The following is a 16,383-nucleotide window of genomic DNA, read 5'->3' as shown; positions in this document are numbered from 1 at the left end:
TTTTGTATACTTTTCTCTTGGTAGAATACCGAACAATACTTTGTTGAGTAGTGCTCTACTATCAATCAGTTTTTTTATTTTCCAATACATCCTGGGTTTTGCAAGTTACCACATTCATCTACTAGGTAGTTGAGTAACAGATTTATCAATGTTGTAGTGTAGATCTTTTTCTTAAAATAAATTATGTCCCCCCTGACTTTTGTGGGATTGCTAGGACTCATGGTTTCTGACTTGCACAAGAAAGTAAGGTACTTCAAAAAGATATCCTTGGCAATGGCACCAGAATTTTGATAGTCGTGTTATAGCCCACATTCTGTGAGGGCAAGATAAAGGAAAAAGATACATCCCAGTGTCATGTGAAAAGGACTCCATATTAGCAAGAAGTGCACAGACAAGTATATAGAGGAGTGTTTTATCTGAAAAAGAACTTCCATGTATAACACTTCCAATAAGGCTTGTTGAAATACATCTAAAGTGTCTGATTCCTGAAGTATAAAGTTGTCTCCTATATTTGCCATTGTAGAATACATTTCAAACACCATAGCAGTATTTTTCTGAATTGATACAAAGCATGAGAAAAGTTACTGTTTTAAGCACATACTTCAATGTTGTTGGTGTTTTCTTATAATTATTTATTTTTATTATAATTCAAAAGTGTTTTAATTATCATTGAAAAGTTGTGTATATGGTATGTTGACTAAGATATATACATATATACAAATAATAACATTTACTAATTATACAATTATAACAAGCAGATTCAATCAATACCCACACAATTAATACTTTGATATTGTTTGTATATACACACATATATCTGTGTATGTGTGTGTGTACTTTACATATTTGTTTTTTGTTCTATCGAAATCCTTCAACACGACCAATTCAATTTTTAAACATCACATTTTCTGTTTTACTACACATATGGTTGCTCTTGTACCTCTGTAATAGGAATGTATTGCAAGCATATATACTAGTAATGTGTAGTTTCAACAACAGAAAGCATTTATAACAAAAATAACCATATTGGTAAAATCGACTTTCTCTAAAGTTCACTTAATAATAGCCTTCTTATGAAAGCGGGCTGATTAGATTTTGGTCAGAACCTCATCATAGATAGATGACTAGGGGCCATCTATCACAAGGTTATTGCTACCATACACACCGGAAAATGAATCGTTTTTTATCTGGGGTACTATTTGTTATATTGACTTGAGCCTTGGTAGATTTAACAGCCACCCTGAGGAAATTTGTATAAGTGACTCCACCACAAGTAGCCCCACATTATGTAGAAAGTCACAGACATATACAGGGGCAGAAGGATATTAAAAGACACAATGAGGAATATACCCACTGCTTTCCAATTCGAAAATGCTACTTTTACAATCTTTGTCCAACGTGGAAAATAAAATAAGATAAAATAAAATAAACACACACATTTATATATTACACCAATATTCTCCTTATAATAAAAAACAATATATGTTTAGTGAATACACTCAAGTGTTAATGTTAATGATTGTATTGTGGATGCTGGATAATAATATGGAAAGAGATCTATCATTTCCTGATTGTTAGTATTAGATTTAGAAATCATTTGACCCTCAAACAGAACAATTTTCCATAAATTTCCCATAAAGACTGCCAACTGCAAAGCTGACATATGGGACAATTTCAAACAGGATTAGTTGCCTCCTCATCTTATCTCCTTATTAATGTGCCAATAATATGAGATAGTTGACTTCCTATTATAAGATGGAGAAAAGCACCAGATGTGGCATATGAGTTTTTGGGGTTAAAAAGTTTAACCAGTATCAAGTCTTCTGCAATATAATTTGTCCAGGCCCACGAGCAGGAGAATAAGATTGTGAAAGGGCTCAGGTGGTGAAATTGGACTAACAGTAAACCCAACAGATTTTAGGTGCTGAAGGCACAAAACTTGCAAGATTGGTGGAGCAGTTGGAGGTACAGTACCTTTCTAGTGAAGATTAAAAAAATAAAAAACCTAGATGATTGTTTTTTTTTGTAATGCACAACAAAACAAGTGTGCTGGGCTCTGTGAATGAGGCAAGCACAGATGTCTTCTGCAAGTAAAATATAGGTATGTATAAGCTGCTCCATTGTAGCATGCTAAGTGGACAGTCTACCAGGCTGGAGTTTGTACAATCAATAACCCATTGAAAGCAGCTGGACAACAGACTGGACTGGGATATTAATTCCAGGAGTTTCAAAGGCATATAGTGGGCTAATGAAGTGTAGTTGCACAGGAAACTATGGGAGTTTGAAATGTGGAAAAGACATTCAAAACAGCTCTGCACTTGGCAAGATCAAATCTAATGAATATAAGAGACATAGGGAAATACTGAGGAATTTACACATGCGTAGTCTCACACTAAAGCATCTGACAGAACTATTGTGATATTTAAGATATAGTGTTGAACAGGTTGCTGTTAACCATTATTGTAGCTTTACACCACAGATGTGGAGGTGGTGGTGGTGGTGGGGGCTTTTCACCTAAAATGATTTGCTGGAAGCAAGGAGATACACATCCACCCAGTAACAGAAACAAAGACACATTATGTTAAACCAACTGAATTTTATCTGTACAATGTTTTCATTCATGAATTGTGTGAATCAGTTGTCATTCACTTATCATTTAACTATTCTATCTGAGAAGGTGGTTCCATTTGTTTAAAATACTCCTGGTGATAATTCCTTAGGTTTCTATTCAGATTATCAACTACCATTCATCATTCCAAAGGACAAGGACAAAATTATTAAGAATCCTTTGAGATTCTGTATATAAAGGGGGGTAGGTATTGGGGGGGAAAGAGAGAGAGAGAGAGTAACTTACTACTGATTACTATTGTGATGACATTTTACTAATTTAATTTGTAGCCAAGGCCACCTTTTTAAAGTTGCTTGTAAGCAGTGTGAGCATATAAAAAAGGTGAGCCTTTTAAATAAAGTATAACAACTACCTGGAAAGATAGTTAGTTAAAAATATTTACCTAAGCTTCTTGTTTCACTGCTGGAAAGCCAGTCTTGCATAGGAATAATCATCACAGTTTTAATATACCTCTCAATGGAACCTCCCCACAAGGGAATCTCCAAATTTTCAAAAATACTTTTTAGGGCTATTATGTTTCAAGGTTCAATCTCATAAACCTCCACTGCTTCCCATCCTGTTAGTTTTAGGAACATAGGTTGAAGGTAGTACCAACAAACTCCATAATTCTACATTTCAAAAATAAAAATGGGAGCAATGAAGGGTAGAAAACAACATTAACACATCAAAGCTTTATAGCATGTGCTTCATGCACTTTTATACAATAATGTTACCTGACCACCGTTCAACTATAGAGAGTCTCTTGTTTAAATGTTCTCTACACATGGAAACCATTGCTCTGGACTTCTCTGCATAAAGAGTATGAGAAGCCTAAACGCAAGGCTAATCTTACTATGACCCTCCAGGTTTTGCCTGTCCCCTTTTGCTCCATTCCCCAGTTGATCTGCTCATGAAAAATAAATTGAGCCCCTGTTTTGAGTGGAATTAAAACACACATGGAGTCTCCACCATTACGACTGCTCTTGCTGTTTCAAAGTGCCTAAAAGACATAATTAACTTACATGTAACCCCCCTCCCAAGTTGCCCCCAAGTTAGGAAGTTGTTACAGCTGTGCTGACCAACATTTTAGAGTGATTTTGATCAGGTTTGTCATTTGTAATGTGTTGTTGAATGGTTTTTGGCACATTATAGGATAACTTACACCAGAGTGCAATGACTATGATACATTTTGTGACCGTTTTATCAACATCTAGTTAAAGGCAATGTTTATTTTTGTTTTTTTATCTTTGAGGTCTCAGAGAATATTTATATTTTCATGCGATAACCATCGGGCCTATGGTCTGTACATAATTTGAAGATGTACATCCATTTGTACATGATATATGTGTTACGACATGAAAATACAGAAGCTAGAACTAGCAATGTAATGAGTATAAAATACTCTGTGTCCAAATCCAGTTGTCTGTATTGTTTTTCTTTTGAAATCCATCTTGAAGACAGACATTTTATTGACTGTCGCCTATAATCCTATTACAAAGATCACTGATGATAAATGTTAGTAATGGTGATAAATATCACCCTTGTCACCATTTATCAGCAATTGCTTTTCTATTACACTACTGTTCATCTGAGATAAGAACATAAAATCATCAACTGAGTCACAAGAATAAAATTGTAAATCAAAGAGATTTCTCCTTATCCAATCAGGTTTGAAGAACCACGTCTTGGAGTCACCATCTTTATTAAGACAGTATCCCAGTATCCCAGGTTTATTGGCTTGTGCCATTCTTTGATTATTTTGTGGCACGATACTCGCTTGGAACAAGATCTGAATATCTTCCACAGTCTCAAAAGTGTTTTTTTTTTTTTTTTTTGTTCTAGCAGATATTACTGTTGTACACAACTTCAGACTTGAGTAATCAAATATTTATTTAGTTTTTTGGGGTGGTTTTGTTTTTTCTGATTTGTGATGTCTGCCCTGTACATATTATGCCGAATTTTCCAACATCATCCCGAACATGACATATCAGTTTCTTCTCCTTCTTCTTTTGATAATTTTAATTTATGTATATCATTATTATTATTAATAATAATGAAAATAAAAAGTGTGAAACAAAATAGTATTTTTTTTACATCTATATTAGGTATGGGACATGGTAAAAATAACAAAATTAAATTAAACCACTCTTTAGTGATAAGTGAACCTTAAGCCACAGAACATTTCCTGTTTCTTCTTATCTGATAGGATCCCTCCTTGCTGACTGCTCTCTGACTTTGTTATATATAGAACTGATTGATGTTTTTACAGCATGCCTAAAGCAATAGTTGTTTTCCATATTTAACATTATTTAAGCTCACAACCACCAGCGCTGCCTAAACTTAAAATGTTACCATTACCAAAAGGATTGCTTGAAAATGTTTTGGAATCATCCTTTTCTATTTTAAGATGGCTGAAGGTCTTACATTTTTCAATGAGATGTCTCATATGGACACTTTTACTTCAAATTTAAGAAAACAATTAGTCCAAACTAATCTGTATCTGTTCTAGAGGCACAATTTAATATACATAGTTTGAACAAAATTGCCTTAAATCAGTGATGTATGCTAAATGACACTTTATTCAGTGCTCCTTTGTTTGCTGTGTGATTTCTGTGCCTTGAAGCTACTTTGTTAGTCAGTGAACTTCGAATTCCTGCCACAAAAGCAAGTTTATTCAACATGCCTGATTTACATATCGCCGTTGGGTATTGTTGCAGTTGATGACATCATTCCATTCTACCCCAAACAAGCATAGCTGTCTGTTCTTTCCAAAGGTGTCCAACCATAATAACATTTTGTGGTTACTCTTATAATGTCCCCCTAGAAATCTAGATTATTATTATTTGTATTATTATTAGTAGTAGTAGTATTACTACTACAGGATGTTCTATAGAATTGCAGTCAGCAGTTACACACTTTTAAATACTGACATTTCTAACCTTTCATAGAAAGTTTGCATGGATATATATATATATATATATATATATATATATATATATATATATATATATATATATAATGTACATATAAAAACAAAATCCTACTCGATTTAGTGGGCTTTGAAGTCTAATTAAATAATATAATATATTTACTTCATAACAGGATGAGTGATCTATCTTGACAGGAACTGTACACAATTAAGATTCAATTATTTGCACATCAGAGAGATTTGTGGCCCTGATTTAAATTGATAACTATGTCTCAAGGGGATTTCATATGAGCAGCAGATACAATAAATTAGTAAAACAACTGCAATAGGGTTTCAAGGTTTGGAAACGAAAGATAATTGGAATCGACACAATTTGGCAAGTTTAAATTGGTCAATACTACTACTACTACTTCTGCTCCTATACTAGTTATTGTTACAACTAGTAAAACTAAACCACTGCATATTTCGACAATAGGGGGTACTCGTCGTACTTGTTAGATGCCTTCGAACTGACAGGAGTAATCAGCGTAACGGGAAGAATGATGTATTATAAATGTAGCATTGCACTTCATCACAGAGATGTATTTTAGATCTTGAAGATGCAAAGAACGCAATAGTGCACTTTAAAAAAAAACCCACATCCCTATTTATTTATTTATTTTTTCTATTTTTACTCCTTCATATAACATTGTTTTCCCCTTTTCCCTTCTGAAACATTTAACATTATGGTCTGTCTTTGCGAGAATGCTTCCGAGCCGCACATTGCTCCGCAGCCCGCATGTTTAAAGTGGGAGCTCCGCCGAGCGACTTGATCTCGGGGAGTGCGTTGATCCCCGGGCAGTGACGTCACCTCTCCATCCCCTCTCGGTGTCTCTCCCCGGCGCTCGCAGTCTGTGTTTGACTCTCGGCAGGAGAGCCCGTGTCTCAGCTCTAGTACCCTGAACTACACATCTTTTTCTTTTCCAGCACACTGGGTTATGAAGACAAAACACACACATACGGGAGATACCTGCTATTTTCAGCTCCGAGTCCGCTGCCAGATCCGTCCCTGCCATATTTGGGTTGCTTTCTTGGGCTAAAGAAGTCAGACATTCGCGATCAGATAAAGAGGAGAGAAAGAACAGAAAAAAGAGAGAAAGAGAGAAAAGAAAAGAAAAACAGACGGTTGCTTAGATGGTGGATTATTTCGCTTCTGCTGTAACTACATTGGATGTAACTAGCGACGATATTGACACGCAGAAGAGAGAGACAGAGGTTTGACACTCACACATTCAGAATGGTGTTAAGGTATTTTTTGTCTCTTTTATATTACTATTGTGATGGTGAGTCGCTGTTGAAGTGGGTGAGCTTCTGTTTAGCAGTACTGACTTGCCTGGAGGGGACACGGTTTTGTAGTAGTATCTGTGCGTGCAGAGGCTTTTCCTTGCTTACACGTTGTATTCATTTATTGCTATTACGGGACGATCTTACACATGCATTGACTGTGGATGTGTGTATTTATTTGGGGTTTCAGAAAGGTTACAGTTTCAATGAATGTTTGACGATTTTAGGCGTTCAATACTTTCGAAGTTGAGAGCTGTGTAAAAAACAGAATGCATGTCGAGAATGGGAGAGAATCTATATATATATATATATATATATATATATATATATATATGTGTGTGTGTGTATGTGTATCTCTATATATATATGTCTATCTTTATCTATATATCCATATCCGTGTTTTGTTTACCTTTGGGGTGCGATTGTACAGTTAGAACGTGGAATGTGTGTATGGAATGATTGTTCATAATTCGAAAATCCCTCTTTTTATAGGAATATAAATGCATGCTTCTGTTCGATTTAGTCTCACTTGAAACAAACGTTAGCTCCTGAGATTAGCCGTTTCCTATTATGTTCTCAATCATAGCAGGTACGATTGCTATTCTAATGATTATTATTACTGTGAAGGAAAACAACATGTGGATAGATAGACAATGTAGGGAATCTAAGCACAGGCAAGTGTTACTTATCAGGAGCGGATTCTTCCACTTGTAACAGACGTAGCAAACGTGACGCGATGCTTCTGCAGAGTGGATGGAGTTTCGCGATATTGTTTTAATCCCTCGAACCTCCTAATATTAAAATACAATCCCGTAGCGTAACCACATCAGGGTTTACTAGTGTATGACGTATGATTTCAACAGAAAATAGTCGATTTAATCTTGGTCCTAATTTGAATTCACAGAGGATGAAATGTCCTGGTTGTGATTATAGTTGAATTAGTACTTTTGTAACGCTCAGTTTTGGATCACAGATTCAGTTCGGTTTTCTCAGATGGTTTCTTATACCAAGAATGATTTTGTTTCTTTAGTGAGTTTCAAACATACACTCATGCAAGCCAACATGGGACTGGAGACGGCAATGGGACTAAACTTGTCTGAGGCGTGAAAGTGCGTTGCTTTTTCTATATATTCAGATTTGCATTGGGCACAGGGTTCGAGTGGTTTGATGTGTGAGTTAAAATTGGCATTTTTTTCAGGAGCTATCTCATTGGTTAAAAAACAACAACTAAACTTTGTAGAAGGAATCCAGGCGTCCACTTGACGAATATAGGACTGCCACAATGTATCCCACGGACTATAAAGTACAAACCGTCTGCAAAATTAAACATTTCCTTTCAACCGCAAGGTCAAATAGGGGATTGACCCGAAATAAACCCCTCTGAGTCTGTCAGATAAGCCCACTCCCATGCCTTAAACAACACATTCATGTATTGAATTATGTGAAGATATATACATTTAAAATAAGTAAGTGAGTAAGTATAATTTGACTCAAACTGTTGTATAAGCTAACTAAACCAACTAGTATCAGTAGTAGTGTGATTATTTTAATGAAACAGGCTTGCATTTCTTTAATACGTTTAAAAGGTGGGTCGTGAGGGTAGACATGATCTCAGAACCATTGTATTTGTCATGGAAAAGTACTGTTTATGACCATTAGTCAAATAGTACCAGTGTAAATAGCAGATTACTGTGTAAAATGGGTATTGTTTTGAAGGATCAGTGATGGAAGAAACAGGTAAGAGGTGGAGACTGGACTACACCGGCGGCTTGTAGAGCAGTTGAGCCACTAGGGGCTTTCATAGCCTGTACATTGACTGCAGCATCCAAGCAGGGCATGCATTACCAAGAAATAGCCTGTGTTTAGTGTTAGAGAAAGCTGGAAGAAAACCTGATCTTCAACCTCTCACTTAATATAAGTGCTTAATTAAACTAGCAGCATCAATGATGCCTTGGAAACCTTTATTTGATTTTGTACTGAAAACATGACATTTCACCTCACTTTCAGCTTTTTAAAATAGCTTTACTCTGTCTAAATTAATATACTTTCATAAGTGTATTAATTTACAGCACTAGACATATAATCCTACACATTTTAATATTGAGTGTCTGGGATTGAAGATGACTAATCTTAGCTGTCTAGTTTTTATTTTAAAAAGGATTAAAATGCACTTCCTATGAATAGGATCATATATTATTGTGTGTTTTCCGTACATGAACGTTCAGACAAGTCTTTTTAAGGGGATGATGAAGAAAATCAACCACACCATGAATAATAACATGCATTATAATTGTAGATTTTGTAATTAGGTACATATTTATATTATTGTAATATATCTTGTTCTCCCCAAGAAACTTAACAAATAATACACATTCTAAGTTTTAAAGGTTGCAAATGAAAAACATGCCCTAAAATACTCAGTACTTTAACTGATCTGTGTTGGCATGCATGAATTCACCCAAATGAAGACTGAATAATTTGAATAACTGCCACAAGAAGGAATGATGTAGGTATTTGTTACTGTGATTGTTAAGGAATGTAAAAAATAATGGAGCTTTTTCACTAGCAGCATAAACGCATGAGCTGTGAAGTGAACCACTCGCGGATTTGCAAGAAGTCCCTTTTCAATTTATTATGCATTGTTTTATCCATTAACATGGCCTCACTTTTAGTGAGAAGAGTTAAAAGGTTAAAAAAGCGCAATAAAGGGAGAGATTGGTGAGGTGTTTAAAATGTCTTGTAAGTGCTGTGTAAGTGAGTGTATGTGTTGTGGAGCAGGCTTTAGTTTGCCGATAGTCAGCACTTTTAACATGCACACTAAGCCAGCAGTACAGGCTTTTTCATAGGTTTTACAGATTCTGATTCAATCAATTAGTAGTTTCCCAATTTGACATAGAGCAATTAGAGCCGTTTCACTTACACGGCCACTTGGTCGATTTCCAATTTTGCAGTTGTGACAAGCCAGGAATTTTTCAAACAAACACGCACACGAAAGAAAAAACCATCTATGTTTTTCTCCCTCTCTTCAGTTCTCTGTATAAGTAGTAGAGAAAAACATAGATGACTCTCAGCTTCTTGTAAAGCAGTCAAAAACACTTTAACACCGAGAAAGGTCTTACGTGATATGTAACTGTAATAGAGTAATGTTTATTTTTTCATATAAAGAATGTATTGGAACCTATAATGGTTTCCTGGCCTTCTAGAATATACAATTCCACCCACTGCAAGAGGCTTTTTATAATTTGTTGTGCACAGAATCTGAAATCTGTGCACAGAATCTGTTGGTTAGTGTTACAGGGAAGCTGTTCTGGGTTGTGTACTTTATATATTGTGTCTTTATGTTAAACGAAAGGCAAACGATAATGTCAACGGTTTAATGGGTTTCCGAACAGTATGCAGGTGTTTTGTTGCCTCCCTGGTCTGCACCTGGTATGCTGAAAATACATTGTGTGGTGCAGTAATCATGGGAAATCTAAAGTTTACATTGCGCACAAATACAGATTTTCACTTCCTCATTTAATTCTGTTCCTGTGCCTTTTAGAGTGAAGCATGAAAACAAATGTTGATATGAAACCGTAACTGGCACATCAGAGTGAAGTCACTATTTAAAAATATTCCTTCATCAATTATCAATGATTTACCAAGAACGAACAGAACAGAAAATAAAAATTGCTTCACCCTTGGTTTGCTGCACTGAAAGCTTTTGAAGTGAAAAAAAAAAAAACAAGAAACATAAGAAGGATTACTTAGAATAAGACTTGTTTTTTAAGAATTGTTTTATAAAGCCATTTCGGTCTACCCTGTTTTTTTTTTTTTAATGTCTGAATGCATTTTAAAAAATAGCATTACAAATATCAAAGCATTTCAGTTAATTGTTTGTATTTTATAGTTTTTTAGGTAGTTTTCTCTCCCATTCAAAATATATGCATTATCACAACATAAAGGTTTTGATTTTTTAATTGTGTCTTGCTTTTCATGTGTATTTGTGCTCACATTCGAAAAATCCGTTTTCATGTCACCTTTTTGCTGCAACCCGCATGTGACTTAGGACGGCTAATGATCCATGAGTGCTGTACAATCTACTGCAGCCAACATCAGTTTTAACCCAATGAACCTAACAAGTGGATTTTATGGAGCTACTAAATGCTAGAAGATGGGGGAAAAAGGCTTGGCCCGTCTCTGCCTGGCTTCTCTGGATGAATGCGCAGTACACTAAAGACATGTTTTCTTTGATTTGGACAGGTAAACAAGCCTAAGCATATTATCCCTCATAAAAAACTATCAAAGAATCTGATTCTTGTGGTGCTCTAGCCAAGATCAAAAGCCAAGACTCCAGTAAGCTACCGTCTGATTCGTTGGCACTGCATAATATGTGGCTTTATCTGGCAAATTGCTGAGGCACTTTTACCATCAGAAAATTATTTTTTCCATAGAGCACAATATTTGGATTACCGAAAGGATCAAGCAAACAAAGTCTGTCATTAAGATTTAACTAACATGTGTGAAAGCAAACATTTAGTATATTGAAGGTCAAGTAACAATTACTTCTACCCAAGTAGTCTTCTACCCAATCTCTCAGTATGATCTCCTTCATTTCTGTTCCAGCCAAACTGCGTCTCATGAGCCGAGTGACTGTTAAGGTCAGACGAACAGCCATCTAATGAATCTAGTGCAGGGAGAGGGACTACTCAAAATATGACCAATGGTTAACTTATTTTAACAAATTATTTGCATTCCAATGTTTTCTCCAGCACATTCATTTGGCCTGAGTATTGTCTTGATTTACTCCCTTCCTTGATGTCTTGACCTCTGTGTACAGTGCTTATTGTTTAAATTCATTGAGTGGAAATGCATCTTCATGGTATTGACTTTCTGTGGAGGAATGCTATTATTTTATCAATAATTAGTTTACCTTGTGGTTTAATTAATACATAGACCTTAATTTCAGTGCTGTGTTTCCATTGGACACATACATTGCTCTGTTACAAATGTTTATCTGTATCTGCCATGAAGGGCTTTTAATTTGGTGTGTAGTGTGTTGTAAAGATCCTTGGCATTAAAAGGAACATTCCTCATTTTATTTTCTTACATGCTTTTAATTTGTAAAAATTGTACAGGGAGAGAAATTGGTCCCTGAAGTCGTTGGCTCGCTCTCTAATGCTTTCATGCTTCTGAGAAGTTTCCTCAACACAATTTCAATCAAACACAACACAGACTCGAAATCAAAAAGGGGGTGTATAGCATAGCTGCTTAGCTACTTCCCATTGCAGCTGTCCTTCCCTTAAAAGATTAGGTTTCAGCAGAAGTGATGGATGTCTAATGCCTGTAGCCAGTTGTGGGGGGTTTGCACCGAGGTCAGTAGTGCTGTCGAAGGTATGGAATTTACTGCCTGCCCTCCATTTCCCAAACTCCAGTTGGGTCTGTCTGTGAGCAACAGGGTGTGATCCCTCATGACAGTGATAGCAATAATAAAAGGAACAGGCTTTCTTTATTCCCACATTTCAGGAAAAGGAACATACAGGAACATTAAAACACAAATACTTTAATTAATACAAAATAGATGTTCTCATTATACACACACACACACACATATATATATATATATATATATATATATATATATATATGTAGTTATACTTGATTTATCAGGAAAGAACATGAAAATACTGTAATATGCAGTACTGAGAAAACAAAAAACGCTCAGATAGTCATTATAGTAAAGTACTAAATCAAACAGAAATCATGGAAATGTCCCTTTATTAGTTATTCATTTCAGACAGTAGTATGCCATGTGACAGTGGGCATCTTAAAATGCTACAGCCATACTTACTTTGAAAGGTAGAGAAAGTAACTGCTCAAAAACGGCAAATTATACATTCTTACCACTCACTTCTCACTCCTAAACTAAGGGAGTTAATGGGACCCTCAGAGGCAGGGAACAGTTTGAACCCTGCCTCAGCAGCTGTTTCTTACACACAAGGCTGACGCAAAGTAGCTAATTTCAAATCTGGTTTTACCTGTAAAAAGAACACAGCATATGGCGTGAAATTAAAAATTTAGAATAAAATAGAGAGGCTGTGTATGTTGCAAGTCAGTATATCTTTGGATCACTGTTGTTCAAGGAAAGGGAAGTGGATATCTGCCAGATATGTGAAGCCAGTGCCACTTGCTTGTCCAATTTCCAGCTTTATATCACTAAATACTCTTGGCCTCAGTGTTTGATAACCAGTATTTTACCAATTAAGCTTTGTTCATGTGTTATTTCTAATTTTATATTTAAAGGGAAGATGCTGAATTAATATATGTGTTTTGTATGTATGCTTCATACATAACTGAATTCTTTGTAAGGCATTGTCATCAGTACAATGTTTAAAATCCATGAGACTCCTTTTGGAAGGCAATTTCAAGGCAAAACGAAGACACTTATTCTGATGGAATATATTTTAACGCAAAATAAGAGCGATTTCAAAAGTAATAGCATCCATCCTACAAATAGGCTGTATCTATCCTGCTTTACACCATAAAATATAATGCTGTAATTATATTCAACACTCCACCATTATTTTGACAGCATCTTTTCTCATGTGTTGAAAGTGATGTATAATTAATACCCATTATTTTTATAGTGTGATACAGAGGGGACATTTGAATCCTTGATGAGTTATACAAACTTTGAATATACTGTGTTAATAACTTTAACTGTCAGTGCTCTAGTTTGAGTATATTCAATTAATGCAGTCTGCTTTCCATAGATTCATAATGATATGTATGTACTTGAGCCATATGTAAAAAACAGATGGCCCTGTGGTTACTCAGCATCACTGAAAATATTTTATTCTGTGTTTTGGGTTGGCAACTGCCGTTTAAAAAGCTTTCTGAAACAGTTTCTTCAGCGAAAATAAATAAAAAATAAATAACTAAAATGTTCAATTCAGGGTTATGAGTCATAGTTTGAATTTTGTGGCTTTTCTTACAGTAATTATTATAGGTTACTTTGAAGAACTGAAGTGGAACTAAAATGACTTCTCATTTTAGTTGTAATGACTGCCATTTGAAGTAAAGTGACTTCTGCAGTCAGTGAAATGGCTCCGGCTGTTCGACCATAGCATCCCAGTCTTACTACACTGCTGTGTTACCTCCTATCCCCACAGTAAACTCTGGGATGTACGGATGCCATTTTATTTATTTTTTGGTTTGGTTAGTTAAGATGCTGCCAGGCCATGTTGGTTTTTCCATTTGCAATGTTCTATTCATTTCAACTGAAGGAAGCTTAGCAGCTTTAAGAAGGATTACATGATGAATGTGCATACAGTGATGCAATGTATTCTCTTTAGGGGGCTGCCATTCTTCCATAATAAAACAATATTACCTGGACTGCTGTTGCTTTGCTCTTTTCAATGACACAATAAAAGGTGGTTTAAAATGTGTTTGCATTTTGCTGTGGATAAATAATGCTACAGATCTGCATTCCAAAGCCCTATGTGTATTTCAACAATCTATAGAATTAACTAATATATACCATAACAAAACATCATCATCCAAAGGTTAATCTTTAAAATGGTTAATCTTAAACTGCTAGTGTCTATGTTGTGTTGATTTTTAAAGTATTAACCCTGAAGATTTTCAAGTGATTGCATCATGTCAGTAGATAACATAGACGGTCCCTGTTTATATTTAGTTGTGAAGCAAATATGTCTCAGATGACCCCTTAGTGTATTTATAGGAAAGCTGCCTATACATTTCTTGGTTTACCAGCCATACTTGTACAACATGGATTGTATAAACCTTAAAGCATTCTAGTAGGTTGCTTATTTTACATTGTTGCACATGGGATAAATACCTCCTTTTTTCTCCTAACAAGTGGCTTGGGGCATAGCTGTTGAAGGCACCAAAATGTAGCCCATAATACAGTGGAAATCAAGGATGGCTGTTTCAATAGGAAACTGGGGAATTCCACGATAAGGCAGTGTTGGTTCTAACAAATCTAATTGGCACTTTTATGGGGACCTCCTTATTTTGATCCTGAAGAGTGTTTCACAATGTGTTGCCGGAGGCTTTTTCACAATCTTGGATTTCTTTAAGAACTGGTAAATTAAGCTCAACCAAAGCTTAGTAAAATCCATTGTTACCAGTTTCTAGGGTGATGTTTCCATCTCTAATTGCACTGAGAGGCCCTTTGCTGAAAACCATTTTGAAAATAACAAGGTTAATGTTTGCATAGCCAGTGCCGTCTAAAGTTACAGAGTTCCTCTGTGTTGTGCTCAATATCAATACACCAGTTCCTACTGCCTATTTGCTGAGAATTTAATATCAAGAGGTCTTCAATAGACTTTCTAAATAAAATTGAGTCTAGACTCTTGTATTTTGTATATATGCTGAAAAAAGCTTTCTATTATCTGAATTGTACAATAACTACAGTATATATATTCTCTTCGGGAGAGGGCTGACTGTCCACATGCTTTGAATGTCTGTGTAAGAACAGCCCCTGAGATTGGAATCCTTATGTGTGGTGATGCTCTGACATTTCTGACCTGATCTGAGCTGCACAGTGGTGAGAGGATTGGCAGCGAGAAAAGAAATACGGTAATCAACTGCTGATCCCACAGCCTGCTGGTGATCAAAATGGGGATTTAACATGCACAGGGTCCTGGGGGAGACCATGGCTCAGCCAGCTTTACAAACTTCTTCAGAACACAGCAGAGAACACTTCTCAAGCCTAGAACAGAAAGTACACCTTGTAAAGAGAAGGTTTCATGCTAAGAAGAAGACAAGGAAGAATTAGTACTATTACTATACTGATATTATCATCATAAGTTCTTACAATGAAGGTTTCAAAGGTGCTGTATAGATTTAGCATTGTAGTCGTTGATGTTTTTTTTTTTTTTTTTTTTTTTTCATTTGTAATTTTCCCCCTCAAGAGTTAATCTGTATTGGTGTCAAGATGGATTACTTGGCATGAATCTGGGAAAGGCCTGTGTGAGAAACTTTTGAACTGTTTCCCAGGTTAGGTTACTAATGAGACACAGCAGAACGAATAGGGAAGTGATAGCACGGCAGACATCCGCGGTGACTTGTGGCAGTCCTCTTAGAATGCTCTTTTTTTTTTAACATATATAATATTGATTAAAAAAAAAACTTTATAAGTCCTGTTTTCTGAAGGAGTGGTTCAAAAATGATACGTTTATGAAATATGTGGATTTTACAGCTCTGATTTTCAGATTTTCAAAAAGCTTTTCACGGTTTGATAATATGTCAATACAGTCCTTCCTCTCTAGTGCTTTGTTCGTTTTTGTTTTGTTTTGGGAATTTTCCCAACCTTTATTATGCTTTGCTGAATACTCCGCCATAAGGAGAATCTCTTGGAAAAGCATTGTGTGGTGCTGCCTGACTGCCAGTTGATGCAGAAGGCACTAGAGAATTACATATTATTTTTTAACCTGTTTAAATTGGGTTTGTTTCACATTGAAAACTGCAGTGAATAAGGAAGACATGTCAAGTCTGAACACCATTTTAAAATTACATT

General features: G+C 35.7%; 1 protein-coding gene across 9 annotated transcripts in view; it reads left to right on the top strand.

Annotated features, from left to right (window-relative positions):
- LOC136766680 (receptor-type tyrosine-protein phosphatase delta) overlaps positions 1–16,383 on the top strand; it is a 634,939-nt gene that overhangs the window by 429,158 nt on the left and 189,398 nt on the right. For 3 of the 9 annotated variants that reach the window (XM_066720373.1, XM_066720372.1, XM_066720374.1), the window contains exon 1: positions 6,427–6,824. The exons of the other annotated variants lie outside the window; for them this stretch is intronic. The gene's annotated coding sequence lies outside the window, so the exon portion shown is untranslated. Of the gene's footprint in view, positions 1–6,426; positions 6,825–16,383 lie in introns of those variants that run through there. 9 annotated transcript variants of the gene reach the window in all.

The sequence above is a fragment of the Amia ocellicauda genome, chromosome 13 (genome assembly GCF_036373705.1).
Source record: "Amia ocellicauda isolate fAmiCal2 chromosome 13, fAmiCal2.hap1, whole genome shotgun sequence".
NCBI lineage: Eukaryota > Metazoa > Chordata > Actinopteri > Amiiformes > Amiidae > Amia > Amia ocellicauda.
Note: the sequence above shows the minus strand (reverse complement) of the source record. Positions and strands in the feature narration are given on the sequence as shown.